This window comes from Carya illinoinensis, chromosome 6, assembly GCF_018687715.1.
Source record: "Carya illinoinensis cultivar Pawnee chromosome 6, C.illinoinensisPawnee_v1, whole genome shotgun sequence".
NCBI classification, from domain to species: domain Eukaryota; kingdom Viridiplantae; phylum Streptophyta; class Magnoliopsida; order Fagales; family Juglandaceae; genus Carya; species Carya illinoinensis.
In genome coordinates, this window is record NC_056757.1 from 30,223,411 (window position 1) to 30,231,783 (window position 8,373).

General features: G+C 29.5%; 1 long non-coding RNA gene across 1 annotated transcript; it reads left to right on the forward strand.

The window, feature by feature from the left end:
• Positions 1-6,624: 6,624 nt before the first annotated feature.
• On the forward strand, positions 6,625-8,101 carry LOC122314091. Its single transcript, XR_006243600.1, has 2 exons — positions 6,625-7,292; positions 7,971-8,101. It is a non-coding gene; the product is annotated as an uncharacterized LOC122314091 (long non-coding RNA).
• Positions 8,102-8,373: the final 272 nt, after the last annotated feature.

The window sequence follows — 8,373 nt, forward strand, 5'->3', positions numbered from 1 at the left end:
AGATTAGTGAGAAAGATGACATGCAGCATCCAAATAATCTACAAATCAACACCATAATAAAGAGTTATGAAGAAAATAAATGCGCATGAATGGCATGATACAAAATAACACAAGTATTAGATTATTTCAATCATTATCTATTGATTGAAAATTATGGAAGCCAAAAAACAAGTTTTCAGTAAAGTCGTACCTGAGATTTTTTTTTTTTTTTGATAAGTAGTCGTACCTGATATTGTTAGACATAAGTATTGAAGTGATGGCTAAAAAACAAAGGTTACATGCCCCTACTCTCAAATGAAGATCATTAGATGAGAAGTTCTCATTTCCTAGAAATCAAATAGCCAAGACAGAGAAATTTGTGCAGGACTCTGGCATGGTTGAATTTATATACATGGAGTTTCAATTGGTGGATCCTAATTCACAAACTTAAAATGCCACATTGATGCTATGCAACTAGTATTGGTGATTTCATCTTCCCGATGGTAGAAACGGCTTTCTCATATGCATTTAGTTAAAGCAGATGAGCAACAGGAAATAGGCCATCTCTGCCCACCATTTTATATCCCCATTGGTATGATCGAGTGCCATAAAAATCAAATCAAATCAAATTCATGTATGTTTAAATCAGACTGTTTTCCACAGAGAGCATCCAAAGAAGGTTAAATCATCCAAGGTAACGTATTCATAGAGCGCCACGTTCTAAATATTACAGACGCACGCCATATTTCTAATAACGACAACGGATAGCATATCAAATGAAATGCAGCAAGCATATGAACAAGTTAAATAAGCAACAAAATAATGCTCAAATATCACACCATTAAACGTGATTTAATCAGACCATAAAAGATACAAAACCTTAATACAATTGAAGAGAGGGAGAGGACGACCTGCCAAACGCGGAGGAGGCGCTTCTTAGCGTTGGCTCTGCGAGTGGTAGTGAGCTTGATTCGCTTCCAGACTAGACCTCCCGAATCGTGTTTCTTCACTATCTCCATCACTCTTGTCCCCCAGAACGCACCCCCCATCTTTCTCTCTGTCTCCGGTCTGGCTGAGGAATAAAACTGGCACCGTTTCTATTCATACAAACGTATACATAAAAACTGACTCGGAACTGGAGAATTCGGACCAAAGTTTTGAATACCACATTAGAGGCTGTACCGGGCAAGGAACTGTAACAAAATATTTTGAAGTCGGTATAATTTTATATATTATTTTAAAATAATTGATATATGAATAAATTATATATATATAAATTATATTTTAAAATAATAATTTATATATAAATAAATTATATATAAATAAATATATATATATAAAAATTATAAAAAGTCTTATCTGAATTAAGATTTTTAGAGCATTAGCATTGACTTAATCAAATGCATCTTCAAATTTAGTCAATGTCAATACTTTTTTATATTTACCTATTCCGTCTAAATTCAATACACATGTTAGATTAGCCATTCATTCTCTATATAATAATAAAATATTATTAAATTAATATTTTTAAAAGAAATAATTTTTATCACATTTTATAATTCTACCAATTTAATATTTAGAAATATTATATTATAATTAAATTAATATTGTAAAAACATATTTTCAAAGGTCATTTAATCCTAACAAAATTCTATCAAAATTTCTTTACTAAATATCTTAACCAAATATCTAGCAACATATGAGAATTCATGTTAAAAAAAAAAAAAAAAACCTACACTTACATAAATTGAGACTTCCACTTGGTCGGTTGGAGTGAGAAAATAATTTTTTATTATTTGATAAATGGAAATGGTCTTTCATATTTGGCCATGGAATGTAGCACAACTTCATAATATTTTGAATTTGTCCAATTTAATGTGATGAGTTTTTGGACCAAATTACTCTAAATTTAGCCAAGCACTTTATTTGGCCAAGCCAATAAAGATGATTTTAAGGATTAAAAAATGAATTTGCAGTTTGAAAAAATGAAAAAAATAATGACCGAAATACCAACTGGTACGGACCGAAAATATAGGTTTGTACAAGTTGAAATATTGGCCGGTACGGCAGGTATCAGTCGATATTTGAAATGATACAAAATATGTATAATATCTATATCAAACCAGTGGCCAGTATAGAATATACCGACTGTAACAACTGGACTGGTACCGTATTTAAAATAATGATTTAGACTTTTGCCAACGACGTTATGTTGTGAATTATGTTATGAGTTTTTTCTTTTTTTAAAGAATTATGTTATGAGTTTTGAAGTAGTTTAAATTTGTAATTAGCAATATCCCAGCAATCCGAGGAGCCAAGTCCCTCCACACACTCAAATTGTACGAACTTCAATTGGATTCATTAAAGAATACTGCACGAAATAAATACAAGTAGAAGGTAACTCAAATTAACTCTACTAACACGACCTCGTCGTGGCCCACATGATACAGATAACATCCAACTTGACTCAATCTAATACTAACCGTAATCCAGCCCACTACTTAAGAGTTAAAGACAGAAATAACCCTGAACAACTTTAAAAAAATACACAATATATATCTTCTATATATAAAAAGTGTGTATGAAACGGAAAATCTTATTTTAACAGTTTTTCTTGTTTTTCCGTTAAAGTTAACACCGTTTGTTTTAACGGTTTGGCACATAAAATGAAGACATAAATGTTGAGAGAGATAGCATTCAATGTTGTTATATGATTTATTAATCTCAATAATTATAATACTTAATAGTTTATATAATAATAAGTAATTAAAGATTAGTTATTATATTTTTCTCTTTCTCCTTAACATATGCACGTGTATTAAGTGCATAAGACGTGAATCCCTAAGTATAATATATGTATATTATACGTTTCATTAATTCAGATTATTGAGTATTCCAAATTTAAAAATCTCATATAATATATAATATAAGTGTGTTTAATCAAAGTGTTTTTTTTTCCATGGTAGTAGGACGTAGCTTCCGCTAAGTCATATTCCATACATGGGCTTGCTATGATAGGCACGTGATAAAGGTCGTGATCCTTGAACTAATCAAGAAAGAGTAAATTCGGCCAACAATTTCAAAATATATTTTATGATTTATATATATAATATATAGAAAATATTATACCACAAATTTTATAAAAAAATTATGTTTTAACTTTATGTTGTCCCTGATCGACTCAACCAACAGCAAAATAAAATTTTAATGTTGTCTATATTGATTGTCTACAGGATGACATAAATTGATGAATTATAATACAAACATCAAACGGCACATATTTTGAACTACCGTTTGTGTTAGACTTTTATTAAATTTTTTGTATACATCTTTGCTAAAATTATAGATGTTATAAACATGTATTGGATTATATGATATTTTGAACTAATTTTTTTATTTTCTCCAATATGCCTTAAATTATTAAGTGACATCAATAATTTTTATAAAATATATATTATTTTTTACAAATAATTATTTCATAAAATTAGACAAAAGTGCTTTGCACGTTACTCCTACCTAGTATATATAAATATATCCTAAACAAACCCTAGCTTCAGACATAACCCTACAAGCACGCCGCACCTCGACTCGTCCAGCTCGTTCTAGGCTTGATCAAGGTTTAAGTGCACCATCTCGAAACAAACCCTTTTTCTATCTCAGATATTCGATACGGATAAACGCAATATCTCTTGATTACTTTGTTCTTTTTTTTTTTCTTGGTAATTTTGCAAGACAGTAAGGAAAAGAAGCAAGATTATAGACTCGGTGATTTAAAAGAGAGATGGTGGATGAAGATATGAGATGGAATTGTCAAGGGAATGCTTCAAATACAGTTATGTGAAAAGCAAAATGATAGGAATCCGAATCAACCAACAAGGAAAGTGACAAGTAGTTAATGGTCCTTGCCTCTAAGAACTCCCTGAAATCAAACTTAATTTGACGTGACCATATAAATACACGACATGAGAGTAAACGTCTCGTCTTAGCTAGCAAGCACTCGGGTCATTACCATCTTAGCGTAATAATGTAATTCGGCATAATTCATCCAAAAAAAAAAGTTCAGCATCTTTGGAGTGATAGCCAATAGGCTCTATAATTGACAAGGGAAAAGCAACGCCCACGGGCCACGACCACCATCTTCATGAACAAATGCACAGATTCAGACAGATATCTACATAATTTCAACCAAAATTGAAAAATAATATAGTCCATTTATATTGGCACCTAATATTTTTTAGGATCAAATGACACTTTTTTTTTTAATAAAAAAGACAATCGCCACGTAGGAATGAGTTTTTTTAATTGAAACATATATATATAGAGAGAGAGAGACAGTGATGTAACCAAATTAGTAAAATGTATAAGAAGTAAGTAAATATGATCTAATAATATAATTGGTCAAATCAGTTATTTTATATTAAAAAAAGTAATGAAACCAATCAAATCAGTAAAATGCATAAAAAATACATAAAAGTGACTGCATGTAAAGTTTTTTTTTTCTTTTTTCACCTGAGCACATATGCTTTATGATGGCTTACATTGTCGGGCATGAATTCGAATAGTGACAACTAGGGGTGAAAGGTTAAACTGAAAAATTAGTCTGAATTTGACCTGTTTCATGATTCCATAAACTGAATAGAATCTGTCCAATTTTGTATCTAAGATTTTTGGGATTGGATTGGACCGATTCGTGTTTATATATACTTAATTTTTAATATTATATATATATTATTTATATATAATATATAATTATATATAAAATAATTTTATATTATAATTTATAACATAAAATTATAATATTAAACATAAATATTTGTTTGATCATATGTTATTAATATAAAATATATATATTAATTACATTTTTGGCTTAATATATTCGCAACATATTTCTTTGAATCTGTTTGATAAATACATAATATATTAGTAATACTAATATATATTAGTATATTAATTACATTTTACTTTAATTAATTAACATACATTAGTATACTAATGTATATTAATACTAATACTATATTAAATCACTATAAATTATTAATATTAAATCACTTTTATATAGTAATATTAATACTAGTATTATATTAAATCACTATAACTTATAATAATATAGTTACACTAAAATTAAAAAATCGGACCAAACCGAATCTGAATTGATAAAATTAAAAATACCGATTTAGAAAAATAATTAGTACGAAATCAATTCTTAAAAATGTAACCGGTTAGATTTAAAAAATTGTATAAAATTAGACCGGTTATACCTCTGGTGGCAACATAGGATGACTAGGCCACCAATTCTCAGCTTAATTTGTTGCGACAAAAGAGTAACAAATATGCCACGGTATATGTTTTTCTCTTAAGGATAACATGGTCTCCAAAGTCCAATCGATGACACGAAGATATAGTACTATTAACCAGTGAAACTGATAATACAATATGGGAAAAGTCTTAATGCTCACCCGTAATATCGGAATGCTCACCCGTAACATCGGTGCAACGTACACTTTCTAAAGTAAACAGTCCATTCAATACCTTTGAATGATTAATGTGATAAGCATGATATCTTAGGTGTTTTTATCTGCAAGTTGACGCGAAAACATGTACTACTCTGACAATTTTAATTTGTAAGAAAATTTTTAAATTAAATTATTTTATAAATTAAATCTTCGAATGCGATTATAATTTTTTGATAATATCTCATTGATAATGTTATATTGACTATTGTATTTTGAAACATAAATGAGAGAGACATGGGGCTTTCTTACAGTCACACGTAGTGTTCATGGGAGACGGCTGGTGCGAATCCAATGAAAAGTCTCGTGATTATGTACATATTTAAAATTGTCGTAGGAAATATAATTTATAATTTTAAGATTTATAATTTATAATTTAAGTAATAAGTTATATTATTAAAAAATTATTTATTATTTGATAACTTTATATTTAAAGTATTTTTAAATATGTAATATTTTTCTGAAAACAGATTAAAAAAATAATTTTAGATATAAAAATGATGATCCTTTAATTTTTTTAAATATTATTATTATATCATTAAAATATTTAAAATTATAATGATTTAAAAATTATAAAGATATTTTTTTTATTATTTAATAATATGATATTAAATTATTAGAAATTATTTATTTGTAAAAATAGACTAAGAGTAAATTAAAGGTACAGAACGGCTGTCCCAAATTATCTTCCAATCCAATCTATTGAAAATCAAATTTGAAATATTATATAGAGTCGTAAAATATATAAATATCATATAATTATTTTAAAAATAAATAAGATTTATGATTAAAAAATTAATTATTTTTATATAAATTTTATATTAATTTATTTTTTTAAAAAAACTCTATTACACTTATACAACCATAATTATAAATATTATTTAACCTCTAAAAAGGCTCATCAAAGTCTTTACTGTAGTTCACTCAAGCTGGCAGTTTCGGCCGTAGTCCCAGGGAAACAAACCCAAAAAAGAGGACTTTTCTTCCCACGTGCAAAGAAGTCATTCGGCAATTATTCGATGTTCACACGTTTTCAATGCAAAAAAAGTCGGGGCTAAAGCTAGTCATATTTCCACGCGCAAAGATGTCATTCAGTTTCGCGACAGTAAAATCTTATAGCAATTATTTAATGGCCACGCGGCTAAGATTTCCAATGCAAACAAACGAAAATATGAGATTGGTGGCTAAGAAGACCCTAGACGAATATGAGCCACAACAGATTCACCGCTCACTGATAGCGTGACAGAATGCATAGCCTAATTACCCAAGAAACTTCGCCGCATACGGACATTCACTGCCGCGTGTCCCTTTTGATGTTCCCAATAGATATCCATCCATGATTGTAATGTTATAAGGACTTAACATTGAGAGGATCATCTCGTTCCAGCATTCCAATGTACGGCTCGTTCTGTTCCCTTCAACACTTCATTGCTACTCTGTCGCCCTGTTGTATCGCATCGGTGCTGGGTCCGGTTTTTGAGATATAAGTAGAGCAATCCACAAAGATATGCAGCTTTTAGGGCTATCTTAGTGAAGTATGGGAGGGTTAGCGATTTTTGGGGGGAAGATTGAAGGTTTTATTTTTTAGGCGCACATTAGCGTGGCACCATCACCCCTCCTGAAGGAGTTTTGATAGTGCCACGCTGTGTGCGTCTAAAATGGCGGACTCGGCATTTGTCAGATACATGGAAGTGGATGAACAACATTCGTCTGGAGAAAATGGAGTGCGCCAAAGCCTGCCTTCCTCTCTCCCACGGATCTTGTTGATTTCTTCCACATGCTCAACACCTGTTACTCTGCCGGGTAATTTGAATAACACTACCCAACAATCACGTACCACTTTCTTTCTTTTTTAATATTTTTTTTAAATAATATTTGAATTTATTCTTTCTAAAACTAATTAAATTCTTCTTTTCATTATTTATATATTAAATATTTGATAAATTGTTTTTTTTTAAAAATAATATGTGAAGATTGTGTGAATAGTAAAAAGTTGTGTAATTTTTTTCTATTAATTTTCATTGAAAAACCAATGCACTATTTTTTGGTAGAAATAAAAACAATTAAAAATTAGAGTTAAATAACAAAAAGGGTTTTACAAAAATTTGGGTACAACCCCCTAAAGAAGAGTGATTGGTATATATGGACCGCCACTCCAATTATTCTTATGGTTGTTAAATGACTTATCATATCCAAAGTGATTATAGCCGCCAAGTTGGCATGGTTTTGTAGCCATCCACTCGGAGGTGGCTGGTTTAAATCTTTTCATGAAACTGCTGAAGAAGGCCTAATATGCTTGAAGTCGAGGTTGAGATAAATCTTTGATCTACCTCTTCAAAATTATCTAAATGGTCTAAATAATTAATCTCCACTCCTGATTTCATTTATGCCACTCTTCTTGTTCTTAATTTTATTGATTTAGTTATTAATATCCAGTTTTTTCGGATTGGAATATCCGATTTTTTCTAACACCGTTTTCAGGTCAGGTTGAGCAGGATGAACAGTACTACAATAGGAGTAGGATTTTGCTATGCTCAGTTTGTACGTTGAGTGTGTTTTTTTAATGTAATTGTATTTTTTTCTTTTAAATATTTTTTAAATATCTTTAAATATTTAAAATACATATATACAAATATAATAATAGTAACTTGTTTAAACATTTTAAAAAAATTAAAATATACTAACGTAGGCAAAACCAAAAGACAAACTAGCATTTTCCATACAACCTTGATAATTTCTGACCGTTTCAACTTTCAACCACCCCGTTGGAAGTGGTTAATTTTCATTTTCTATCTTATGCTTTCATTTAATTTTTATGTAAAGCGTTCAAAATAGGCAACTGTATGTTTATTTTTTTAAAAAAAATAAAAGAACAATGTGTAGC